Source organism: Durio zibethinus, chromosome 21, assembly GCF_047325235.1.
Source record: "Durio zibethinus cultivar Kanyao isolate XHJ-2024 chromosome 21, ASM4732523v1, whole genome shotgun sequence".
Lineage (NCBI taxonomy): Eukaryota > Viridiplantae > Streptophyta > Magnoliopsida > Malvales > Malvaceae > Durio > Durio zibethinus.
In genome coordinates, this window is record NC_143182.1 from 17,098,222 (window position 1) to 17,109,808 (window position 11,587).

Below are 11,587 nucleotides of genomic sequence, written 5' to 3' on the forward strand. Positions count from 1 at the left end.
TCATGCAAATGGTTTTTATATCACAATTTCAAATTGTGCAGATGGTTTTTGTAAACATAATTGTTCAGAAACGAAATTCTAATATTTTAAACCCTAAAATCCTTCATAACTTACACTTAACACTGTGAAAATTTAAAACCAGTGCAAGTTATCATGTTTCTGTATTTGAGCAAGTTTAAAACATTGGATTCAAGATATTCATTTCCATTTAAAAACTTGATAAAACAATATTTCATAATTTGAAAGCTTGGCTCCAGCAGAAATGGCTTTCAAAGCAAAACATAAAGGCTTCAAAAACATTGAGCTCTGAGTTTGTGCATAATATATAAAAACAAGTTAGCAAATAGTTAATCGCGTCAAGCGACAATAACGATTTCACAAATGACATCCAAATATCAACGGCATCCCACAAATTCCCTGGAGCGTTCATGAATCCTACTAAAAATGCATATAAAGCAAATGAGTAAGAAAATCTAAAACGTGCAAACGGTTTTTATATGATAATTTGAAATTGTGCGAATGGTTTTTATGCCCGTAATTGTTCAAAAACGAAATTCTGATATTTTAATCTCTAAAACCCTTCATAACTCACACTTAACACTATGAAAATTTAAAACCAACGCAAGAATAATGTTTCTATGTTTGAGCAAGTTTAAAATATTGGATTTAAGATATTCATTTCCATTTAAATACTTGTCAAAATAATATTTCTTGCTTTCAAACCTTGACTCCAGCAGAAATGGCTTTCAAAGCAAAACATAAAGGTTTCAACAGCATTGAGCTATCAGATTGTGCATAATATATAAAAACAAGTTAGCACACAATTAATCATATCAAGCGCCAATAACGATTTCACAAATGACATCCAAATATCAACAGCATCCCACCAATTCCCCGGAGCATTCACGAATCCTCCTAAAAATGCATCTACAGAAAATGAGTAAAAAAAATTCAAATCATGCAAACGGTTTTTATATCACAATTTGAACTTGTGCAGATGGTTTTTGTAACCATAATTGTTCAGAAACGAAATTCTGATATTTTCAGCTCAAAAATCCTTCATAACTCATACTTAAACTGTGAAAACTTAAAACCAATGCAAGTTATCATGTTTTTTTGTTTGAGCAAGTTTAAAACATCGGATTCAAGATATTCATTGCCACTTAAATACTTGCCAAAACAATATTTCTTACTTTCAAACCTTGACTCCAGCAGAAATGGTTTTCAAAGCAAAACAAAAAGACTTAAAAAAACGTTCAGCTTAGAGTTTGTGCATAATATATAAAAGCAAGTTAGCACACAATTAATCACATCGTGTGCCAATACACAAACAACTTTACAAATATCAACAGCATCCTGCAAATTCCTGAGAGCATTAATGAATCCCCTTAAAATGCATATAAAGCAAAAGAGTCAGAAAAATTAAAAATCGTGGAAACGATTTTTATATCAGAATTTGAAATTGAGCAATTGGTTTTTATGCACATAATGGTTCATAAACGAAATTCTGATATTTTAAGCTCCAAAATCCTTCATAACTCACACTTAACACTGTGAAAAATTAAAACCAATTCAAGTTATAATGTTACTGTATTTGAGCAAATTTAAAACATTTGATTCAAGATATTCCTTTCCATTTAAAAACTTGTTAAAATAGTATTTCATACTTTCAAAACTCCATTCCAGCAGAAATGGCTTTCAAATCAAAACATAAAGGCTTAAAAAACATTGAGCCCTAAGTTTTTGCATAATATATAAAAACAAGTTAGCACACAGTTAATCGCATCAAGCACCAACAACGATTTCATAAATGACATCCAAATATCAACAGCATCCCACAAATTCCCTGGAGCGTTCATGAATCTTCCTAAAAATGCATCTATAGGAAAAGAGTAAAAAAAAATTAAAATCATGCCAACAGTTTTAATATCACAATTTGAAATTGTGCAGATGGGTTTTATGCCCATAATTGTTCAAAAACAAAATTCTAAATTTTTAAGCTAAAAAATCCTTCATAACTCACACTTAACACTGTGAAAACTTAAAACCAATGCAAGTTATCATGTTTCTGTGTTTGAGCAAGTTTGAAACATTGGATTCAAGATATTAATTTTTATTTAAAAACTTGCTAAAACAATATTTCATACTTTCAAAGCTCAACTCCAGCAAAAATGGCTTTTAAAGCAAAACATAAAGGCTTCAAAAACATTGAGCTCTGTGTTTGTGCATAATATATAAAAACAAGTTAACACACAGTTAATCGCATGAAGCGCAATAACAATTTCACAAATGTCATCCAAATATCAACAACATCCCACAAATTCCCTGAAGCATTCATTAATCCTCCTAAAAATGCATCTAAAGCAAATGAGTAAGAAAAATTAAAATCGTGCAAATTTTTTTTTATCACAATTTGAAATTATGCAGATGGTTTTTCTACCCATAATTATTCTAAAACGAAATTATGATATTTTAAGCTCTAAAATCATTCATAACTCACACTTAACACTGTGAAAAATTAAAACTAATGCAAGTTATCATGTTTCTGTATTTGAGCAAGTTTAAAACATTGGATTCAAGATATTCATTTTCATTTAAAAGCTTGCTAAAAACAATATTTCATACTTTCAAACCTCGACTCCAGCAGAAATGGCTTGCAAATCAAAACTTAAAGGCTTAAAAAACATTGAGCTATGAGTTTGTGCATAATATATAAAAACAAGTTAGCACATAGTTAATCGCATCAAGCACCAATAACAATTTCACAAATGACATCCAAATATCAATAGCATCCCACAATTTCGCTGGAATGTTCATGAATACTCTTAAAAATGCATCTAAAGGAAATGAGTAAGAAAAATTAAAATCATGCAAATGGTTTTTATATCACAATTTGAAATTGTGCAGATTGTTTTTATGTTCATAATTGTTCAGAAACGAAAATTTGATATTTTAAGCTCCAAAATCTTTCATAACTCACACTTAACACTGTGAAAAATTAAAACCAATGGAAGTTATCATATTTCTGTGTTTGAGCAAGTTTGAAACATTGGATTCAAGATATTAATTTCCATTTAAAAACTTGCTAAAATAATATTTCATACTTTCAAAGCTTGACTTCAGCAGAAATGACTTTCAAAGCAAACATAAAGGCTTCAAAAACATTAAGCTTTGAATTTGTGCATAATATATAAAAACAAGTTAGTACGCAGTTAATCGCATCAAGTGTCAATAACGATTTCACAAATGATATCAAAATATCAACATCATCCCTCAAATTCCTTGGAGCATTCATGAATCTTTCTAAAAGTGCATCTAAACCAAATGAGTATTAAAAATTAAAATTGCGCAAATTGTTTTTATGTCGCAATTTGAAATTGTGCGGATGATTTTTATGCCCATATTTGTTATAAATGAAAATTTGATATTTTAAGCTCCAAAATTTTTTCATAACTCACACTTAACACTATGAAAAATTAAAACTAATATAAGTTATCATGTTTCTGTCTTTGAGCAAATTTAAAACATTAAATTCAATATATTCATTTCCATTTAAAAACTTACTAAAATAATATTTCATACTTTTAAAGCTCGACTCCAGCTGAAATGGTTTTCAAAGCAAAACATAAAAGCTTCAAAAACATTGAGCTTTGATTTTGTGCATAATATATAAAAACAAATTAGCACACAGTTAATCGCATCAAACACCAGTAATGATTTTACAAATAACATCTAAATATCAATAGCATCCCACAAATTCCCTGGAGCATTCATGAATCTTCCTAAAAGTGCATCTAAACAAAATGAGTATGAAAAATTAAAATTGTGTAAATGATGTTTATATCACAAATTGTTATCTTTCATGTACTTCTTCCAACTTCTCACATATCTCATTTTAGATTTAACTCTTTGCTGCCAAGTTCAAGTTACGAGAGTCAATAACTCCATATAGTAAGCACTTGGGCTTGACATCATCCATCCCTTCCCTTATGTAGTTTGTATCATTTAAAGGAATTTCAAGCCCTTTCTTTATCACATTCTAAGTCATAAAACTTTGGGCTATTATGAATACCTACATCCTTATTCTATATTTACAAAATTCAAATTTATTAAACATAGGAACTTTGAAGACTTCCTCACCATCTTGGAACCTATATTGAGCCATTGGAACATTACTTAAGGTGGTTAAACCTACAAAAAGGAACAAAGCTTTGATAGCAATTGTTAGCTTTTTAGATGAAACAATGATCCAAGAAGGATGAATTAAACCTCTTCAAATTCTTTCGTAAAACTAGATTTCAATATAATTGAATGAAAATTAATATCAATATCAAAATATGATACAAATAATAATAAATTGATTAACTGAAAGTAGATATAAACTATAATAAAAATAAAGAAATAGAGATAGAAAAATCAAATGCAAAAATTTATAAAGGTTAGATCCTTCTTCACAAGACACGTACATCCTCTCTTTTGGTTTTCATACCAAGGCTTCAATATGCTAATCTTGAATTAAGAATAAAACCTATCTTTTTCTTCCTAAGGTTTAAGATAAAAACCTTTACCCTTACACAATTAAGAGGATACATCACCTCTTGCTTATAAGATAAATCAAATGATTTTTGTAAACTAAAATACTTCTCAAAGTTGAGTGTTTGCCTAATGAAGTATAAAAAAAATGATGAATAAAACATAATAATATTTTGGATATAAAAAATACATAGGATATTGAATTTAAGTTCTAAAACTCTTGATTTCTTTGAGAGAATGAAAATATGACTCATTTGATCTTACTCTCTTTATTCATAAACTTTTTTGGCGTGTTGGAATGCTCAATTTTATATAGGAATTGAAAAATTAGCTATTAGAGATGGTTTGAAGTTAAAAAAAAAAACATTAAAGCTAAAAAAACTAACTATTAAAGCTTTTCTAAGCATAGGGAATCAATTGGTTTTGATAGGAGATCAATCCTGTGGCTTAGCCGATCAATCCCTTTTGGTGTTTTTCAAATCTATTTTGTTTCTATAAAAAAATCAATTTATCCATTACAAGAGGGGATTGATTGGTTTAGCCAAAAGATCGATCCTATAACCTAGTGGATCAATCCAATCAACCTAAGTAGTTGTATTATGTTTTGCACTTTACTTGCTAATTTGACCATACCTTAAATTATATAATTCCAAATCAAAAATCGTTTGATGATTTAAAAACTAAACTTAAAAGATTTTCTATCCATATAAAATTCATCACCTAATTCTTTGTATACGAATTATAGCGAATTTTCAAACATGCCCCTTCTGCAGTTCTTAGACAACTGTAAAATATCTAGTAAAAAATCAAAATATTATCTTAAAAAATTTAAAATTTGATTTTGTTTGATCCATTAGAAAGTAGACTCAAAGAGTTTTTCAATCATATAAAATTCAAATATTAAAATTTTGTGAATTAATACAAAAAAATAAAACAAGTTTAATGTTGAAAAATTTTGTTTTTACAAAACAACTTTCTTAAATTAATCTATTTCTCAAAATCAATATTATCAAAATTGTATTGAGTCCAAAATGAATAAATTCACTTTAAAAACAACAATTGTACTTTCATTTAAACTCAAGTAAATAATGTTTAAAGATAATTTTAACTTGAGAAATAAGAAAAACATAAAAAAAAAAATTTGTTTAAACTTTGAAAATTATATTATTTATTTAGTACCAAAATAATAAAACTTAAGAACATGTACTAAATAAATCTTTTTCAAAATCTTGATGAAGTTTATTTAACTTAATGTTTTGTCATTTCAAAATAAAGATCAATTCAAAGCTAATAATCTCTCCCTTTTTTATATGACAAAACTTAATGATAAATTTATTTGATAAAAAAATTTCTTTAAAACATTTAAGATTTTTGAAAAATATTTTGAAAAACTACCCTTAAACTTTACATGACAAAACTCCTCCCCTATTAATGCATCCTAATCCAACACAATACAATAAACATCTATTAGTCAAATATATCAAGCACAATCAAATATATGCATGTTAAGCACAAGTAAATTTATTCATATAATATTTCTTTTTTTTTTATCATAGCAAAAAGACATGAGCAAATAAACATAAAATGAAGGTATTAACAAATATATTCATGAAATATTTCTCTTTTTTTATTTAATCTCTTTATACCAAATATTAAAACTCCTATACCGATTGTTATAAACATACAAGAAGAAATATTTATAAACTATTTCCTTTTTTGTCATTATAAAAAAAAGAGAGATCACTTCAAGGTATAGGACAAAATACTTGATACTAATAATATCAAAAATATTTTGAATGCATGTAATCAAGTGTAATATACACAATAAAATTCACAAACATGTATTCAAGTACAAAAGCATAAGTGTATCCAATTAAAATGTTACAGCACAAATCATTCATTCAACCTAACTACATGAAATTTATGAGCAAATGGATAATAAATTATATGCAACCTACTCATAAATTATGTTATAATAATATGTACTTATAACCTAAAACATCAACAATTAAACATAAATTCAAGCACATGTACACAAGCTCATACCATTTGTTAAGAATACAAATTGTTAAAGATATGTTATCACAAAGTATATTGATTGTTATCAAAAAAACAAATCAAGCAAAATTATATTCTAAGATTTTTCCTTGTTTTTTAAATAAAGATTAATTAATTTAAGGCGCACATAATTTTGCATGAAAGGTACAAACTATATCAAAGATAGACACATAAACAAGTGTCCGTAAAAGTTAAAAAATTTTTAGCAATTTTGATACCAATTGTTAGCTATTTTGTTCACAAACTTTTAAGGAACATAATATATTTCAACCATATGAAATGTTCAATCAACACATGCATAATAGCATTCTTTCATAAGCATATTCTATCTAAAACAACTATTCAATGATCATGTTATAACAAAGAATTATACAACCATGATTTTTCAAACATGATAAACACATATGCTATAGCAAAGAAATAATGAGAATATAATTATTCAAATATAATTCAAATTATTTCAATGCAAATCAATATTCTTAATCTAAATATATGCAAGTACATATATACAATTCAAACATATTTTTCAATCAAAATCATACAAGCACATGCAAAAACATTTCAATTCACATATAACAACAGTATACCAATAAAAATACAAATATTTAGACATAATGTGATACATGTTATCTCAATGATCTCAATCAATGAACATATTTAAAAAAATCAATCTATTTAACTCATATCCATATCCATATCTAAAGACTCAAACGAATATTCAAGCAATAAAAACAATTAAGAAATAAGCATGAATATTGATCAATCCAAGCATTTAACAAAATTAAGACAAATTCTATCAAGTAACTTGGTGATTAATTTGTGTAAAATGTTCACACATCAAATAAAAATTTATCAAAACATGTAACATTAAAATCATAGGCACAACATAAATTTAATACAATTACCTTCATCTTTATCAAGCTATGTTATTGTATTCATTTTAGTTGAATGAGTCTTTGAATCTTCCATTCTACATCATTTAAGCTAATCTTTGATGTACTTAAGCTTGATTAATAAATATGACTTGCTTTACTTGTTCCACTTATAATCCCAAAAATGTAAGTTCATTCATGCTCATTTCAAATTCTCCTAGCATAGATTTAGAAAAATTTCTTGATAAAAGATTTTCATTAGAAGCATAAAAAAAATCAATTGATAAAAATTATGCCAATTGTTGAAAATAAATTTCATATTCTAAGTTATTATTAACAAAAAAAAATTTATTCACTAAACTCAATTTTTCGATTAGAAATAAGATCTATATATATATTATGCAAAAATCAAACATTTTAGATCATTCCTAAACACAAAATAGACATGTAATATTCATATATATTTAGTAAATCACCAAGAAATATGTCAAAACTAATTTGAGACCTTATAGAATTCAAAAAAACTTAAAAAAAATATTTATCATAAAAAACGTAATCAAAAAATTTTCATCACAAAAGAAATTTTGTTCACTAAACTCAATTTTTCAATTAAAAATGATATATATATATATATATATATATATACTTAAGCTAAAGGTCAGTATCAAGTTAAGCATCAAATATCATAATATTAACTAAAAAAAGCTAAAATTCTCATGTAATGTGCAAAAATCAAACATTTTAAATCATTCATAAACATAAAATAAACATATTCAATATTCATATATATTCAATAAATCACAAAGGAATATGTCAAAATCAATTTGAGGCCTTATAAACTTCAAAAAAACTTAAAAAAGACATTTATCATAAAAACGTAATCAAGAAAATTTCATCACAAAAGCGTAAATATGTTTACATAAATTATAAGCCATAATCAACAATAACTTAAGACAAACATAAGCATTATAAGAGAATCACATACTTAATCCATGTTGCAAGCATGTAAAAAAAAACTCGATCATATTCATATAAGCACACATGACATGAGCAATAGATAAGCCAATAATATATATCTTTTAAGAGCAATTAGCTCATCATGCATCAAATTAAAATCACAAATCAATTAAGCATAAGAGCAAACATATTTCAAAAATATTTCATCACAATTTAAAATCATAAACAATCCAATAAATTGTGACAAAAATCAAGCACAAAATATATTTCAAAAATTTCACAAAGAATCAAGAGATAATCGATTTAGCATTTTTCAATAATCAAGTATTTTGACCATATGCATTGCATTAAGAAATAATTTTCATCCATATGTGCACTTAAAATTTATAAAAGTAATGAAATTGAATGAAAAATAATAAAGCATTGAAAATAAATTCTTAATTTTAACATAAATACTTGTTCCAAGATTAAAAATATAATCAAATAAATATCCATAATGCATACAATTTTTAATTAAAAAAATAATTTATTATTATTATTTTTTAAATTATTAAAAAATTTAAAGTCAAAGTCAAAAGCAAAAGTCAAAGACCAAAAAATCAATCGATCCCTTAAAGAAGGGATCGATTGATTTATCCAAGAGAGTGATCCTATAATCTAGGGGATCATTCTAGTCAAACTAGGTAGTTGTATTCTATTTTGTTCTCTACTCGCTAATTTGATCATCACTTAAATTATACAATTTCAACTCAAAAATCATTTGAACATTTAAAAATTAAATTTAAAGGACTTTTTATCCATATAATATTCACCATCTTATTCATTATATACAAATTATAATAAATTTTCTTTATCAAGCAAATTAAACTTTGCATGACAAAACTCCCTTAATTCATATGAATTATAGTGTAAAATTCCCCCTTAAACTTTACATGACAAAACTTCCCTTTAATTACCGCATCCTAATCCAACACAACTCAATAAATATATATTAATTAAATATATCAATTAAACACAATTAAACATATGCATATCAAGCACAAGCAAATTTGTTCATATGATATTTTTTTCCCTTTTTGTCATAGCAAAAAATGAGCAGACAAACACAAAAACAATGTTTTCTTAAAACTCCTATACCAAAAGCTATATACATACAAGAAAAAATATTTATAAGCTTTCTCATTTTTTATCATTATTAAAAAAAAAAAAAGAGATCAATTCAATACATGAGACAAAATGCTTGTTACCAATAATATTAAAGTATTTTGAATGTATGTAATCAAGTATAATATGCACAATAATATTCACATATATATATTCGAGTACAAAAGCATAAGTGTATCCAATTAAAATATTATAGCACAAAATTATTCATTCAACCACATGAAATTTATGAGCAAAAAAATAATAAATGATATGTAAGCTACTTATAAATCATGTTATCATAAAATGTACTTAGAACCTAAAACATCAATAGTAATTAAATATAAATTTAAACACATGTATACAAGTTCATATCAATTGTTATTAAAAAACAAACCAAGCAAAATTATATTCTAAGATTTTTTTTTCTTTTTTAAAATAAAGATTAATCAATTTAAAACACAATTTTGTATGAAAAATACAAGTTATATCAATGATAAGTATATAAACAAATGTCAATGAAAGTTAAAAAAATTTTTAACAATTTTGATACCAATTGTTTTCAATTGTTAGCTATTTTATTCACAAACTTTTAAGGATCACAATATATTTCAAACATATGAAATGTTCAATTACTACATACATAATCGCATTTTTTCATAAGCATATCTTATCTAAAACAAATATTTAATCATCATATTATAATAAAAAATTATACAATCATGATTTTTCGAGCATAATGAACACATATGCTATAACAATGAAATAATGAAAACATAATTATTTAAATATAATCTAAATTATTTCAATATAAAGCAATATTCTTAATCCAAACATATACAAATACATAAATACAATTCAAGCATATTTTTTAATCAAAATCATACAAACACAGGTAAAAACATTTCAAATCGCATATAACATTATACCAATAAAAATATAAACATTTAAACATAATGTAATACATGTTATCTCAATTATCTCAATCAGTTAATATATTCAAAGAAATTAATCTATTTAACTCATATCCATGTCCAAAAACTCAAACAAATATTCATGCGATAAAAACTATTAATCAAAGCAATCAAAAAATAAACATGAATATTAATCAATCTAAGCATTCTAACAAAGTTAAAACAAATTCTATCAAGTAACTTAATAATTAATTTGTGCAAAGTATTCACAAATTCAAGCATAATATCTCATTTTTGCATATATCAAAGTAAAAATTTATCAAACCATGCATTAAACATTATAAATCATAAGCACATAGCATAAATTCAAAACAATTACTTACATCATTCTCAAGTTATGTTGTTGTGCTTATTATAGTTGAGTGAAGCTTTGAATCCTCCATTTCACTTTTATAAGTTAGTTTTTGATGTACTTGAGCTTGATTGATGAAGATGATTTACTTTACTTGTTCCACTTAAAATCTCAAAAATGTCAGCTCGTGCTTATTTCAAGTTCTTCTTTTATAAAGTTAGAAAAATTTCTTGACAAAAAATTTTCATTAGAAACATCAAGAAAATCAATTAATAAAAATTATACCAATTGTTCAAAATAAATTCCATAATCTAAATCATTATAGACAAATAAAATTTTGTTCACTAAATCCAATTTTTCAATTAAAAAAAAGATATATATATATATATATATATAAACTTACTAAAAATCATGTATCAAATTAAGCATCATATATCACAATATTGTCATTAAAGTTAAAGTTCTCATGTAATGTACAAAAATCAAATATTTTAAATTATTCATGAACACAAAATAGACATTCAATATTCATATATATTCAGTAAATCATCAAAAAATATGTCAAAACTAATTTAAGGCCTTATAGAATTCAAAAAACTCAAAAAAGACATACTTATCATCAAAAAAATTTCACCATAAAAGCATAAATATATCTATACAAATTATAAGCCATAATCAACAATGATTTAAGACAAACATAAGCATTATAAGAAAATCACTTACTTAATCCGTGTTGCAACCATGTCAAGTAAAACTCA